Raw genomic sequence first — 2,925 nt, forward strand, 5'->3', positions numbered from 1 at the left:
ATCTCACATGGGAATGCCTTATGGCTTAGTTAAAAAAAAAATTCACAAAAATTAACTAAATGATAGCTTTGTTATTATTATTAAAAATGTAATATCCAAGTTCAACATATATAGATTTTAAAAAATATGGAACACGATTCTTAAACATGATATTTAGGCCCACCTAACAATGGGGATTATTGATATGTAAATAGGAATTTTTACAATATCATGGACCAATAGCACAGCTTACCCAAAATATTTTAAGTCATTTCATATGACACTTGTTCATATGGCATTTTTTAAAAAATTAACCAATTCAATTAAACCCGAAAGGTGTTGTCTATATGTGAGGCTATTTGAAAAGTTTTCCGGTTTATTTAAATCAAAAGTTTGATGGGCCATCTCTTCACAATTGAGGTGCCCTATGGTTTTTCAAGGTGTTTATTGAGGGTCTCGAATCCAAATGAGTCAAGAAAACCAATTTAAAGAACACAAATCAAGATTTTGTCATAAATTTTTTCACAATCGAATCTAGTGGAAACTCTAAAAATCTCACATATAGACAACTCCAAAAGAAAAAATGAACATACTTTACAAATAAATCTCAACCTTTGATTTATGTATACTATTATAAATATTGCTTCAATCTTAACTATGAATAATTCACTTAATAATTATAGATAAGAATAAAACAGAGATCAACTTAATTAACACTTAATTATATATATAAAACAAAACCTAACTTAATTATCACTTCATATTATATATATATATATAACAAAATATAGGTCGGGGTTTAGTGTCATTACATTATTTGACTAATCTCAAAAACGTGAAAGTTAAAACTGTGTTGTAAGTAATGAAATATCAAAATTAGGCTAGCAGAATTTTTTGAAAGTTAAAACTGTCTTATAAGTTACGAAATATCAAAACTGCCTAGCAGAATCACGATGACAACATTCCAAAAAAATTCAATTTTCTATTCAAGATTGAAATTAGCACCGACCTGGACTCGTTACAACTCGAAAACTTGAAATATATATAGATAAAAGGGAATTTGGAAGTGATAAAAGGCAGTATTGTCGCGTTTGCGAATAGGAGTTTCTGTCGATGACATTCGCCATCGGTATTCAACAAAGACAATATTCAGTAAGTATTCGCCTGTAATCGTTCACAACCGCTTGCGTGAAAGGTCGGAGGTGGTCAACGGCAGGGAATATCGCTCAAGCGGCTGAATTATCTCTGAATTCCGACGGTTCTGGTGCCGTAGGGTTTCATTTCTACTTTATTTATAGTTTTATTTTTAAAAGGCCGGCGATTATCAATCAAAAGGTCACTTGGGTCTAGATCTCTGTCGAAAATGCAGGATGGAATCGAGAACGGATATGGCTCGTCTTCAACCTCGAGATGGGTTACCAGCACTGTCAATGGGTCGCACAATTTCGTAATACAAGGTTTCTCTCTGGCCAAGGGCATGGGCATTGGCAGGTACATTACCAGCGAGACTTTCGCCGTGGGAGGTTATCAGTGGGCTATTTATTTCTACCCTGACGGTAAGAGTGCACAGCACAATTCGCTATATGTTTCGGCTTTCATCGCGCTGGCCAGCGAGGGCACGAAGGTTCGTGCTGTCTTCGAATTGACGTTGGTGGATCAAAGCGGGATGGGCGAGCACAATACGTTCCACACTCATTCGGGCCCGGGGCTGAAGAGAGGGCCTTACACTCTTAAGCATCGAGGAAGCATGTGGGGTTATGGACGGTTCCGCCAACGGGCTGCACTCGAAAAATCCAATTACCTCAAGGATGATTGCCTGATATTAAGTGGCAAAGTAGGTGTTGTGGAGTCTGCCAGCGAGTACGCTAGGTTGCGCTCGCTAGCTGTTCCTGAATCAGAGTTGGCTTTACACTTTGGTGCACTTTTAGAAGATCAAGAGACCTCAGATGTAATTTTTGATGTGGGTGGGAAGAAATTTCATGCCCATAAACTCGTTTTAGCCGCACGATCCCCTGTATTCAGAGCAAAATTTTTCGAGTCTTCAGATCAGAATAATGTAGTTATTATTACAGAGATGGAGCCTACGGTGTTTAAGGCTATGCTGCATTATATTTATACAGACACCCTTCTTGATGAAGATTCATCCTCACCGAATTCTTCTTCTTCAACAACTGAGACATTGACAGAGCGGTTGCTTGCCGTAGCGGATGCGTATGGTTTGCGGCGATTGAGGCTACTTTGTGAATCAAAATTATGCAGAAGCATATCTGTAAGTACATTTGGCCCCACTTTTGCTTTGGCTGAGAGTTGCCATGCTACTGACTTGAAAGCTGCGTGTCTCAAATTTGCCGCACAAAATATTGCAGAAGTTATGCGTTCAAACGGTTTTGAGTATTTGAAGGAGAAATGCCCTTTATTTGAGGTAGAACTTTTAAAGGCAGTTGTTAGCTTTCAGGATGATTCCAGTAGCGGAGAAAGCTGTTCGAGTGTGTGGGCTCAAATTAACGATGGGACTGAGTAAGGCCAATAACGTAGGATTGAGAGATTCTATTGGTTTCGCACCAATTATTATAAAAACAAGATGCAGGGTGGTGATGTCACTGCCCTTTTGCAGCGATGTATTTTATATATGGTTTTAGTTTGTTTGTGAATTTATATGGTATTTGTTGCAGAGATGTATTTTATATATAGTTTTAGTATGTTTGGGTGAATTTATATGGTATTTGTTGCAGAGATGTATTTTATGTATAGTTTTATTTATTATTTCTAATGTAATATTGAGAAAACAATTGCTTCAACTTCTTTGAAGCTATATTATATCATAAAAAAATTAAATGATACATATGCTATTCATATATTCAAAATAACAAATTGTTGTATTGCATTTAAACAAAGCAGCAGTTTGCATAATTTTATTTTCATATTGATAAACGTGTGTTAACTATT

The 2,925-nt window shown here is 36.4% G+C and overlaps 1 pseudogene; it reads left to right on the forward strand.

The window, feature by feature from the left end:
* Nucleotides 1–1,312: 1,312 nt before the first annotated feature.
* Nucleotides 1,313–2,500, forward strand: LOC149159111 (BTB/POZ and MATH domain-containing protein 4 pseudogene; annotated as a pseudogene).
* The last annotated feature ends 425 nt before the right edge of the window (nt 2,501–2,925 follow it).

The sequence above is a fragment of the Pinus tabuliformis genome, chromosome 5_2 (genome assembly GCF_031772625.1).
Source record: "Pinus tabuliformis cultivar Carrire ecotype Pingquan chromosome 5_2, CPIR1, whole genome shotgun sequence".
Classification (NCBI taxonomy): Eukaryota; Viridiplantae; Streptophyta; class Pinopsida; order Pinales; family Pinaceae; genus Pinus; species Pinus tabuliformis.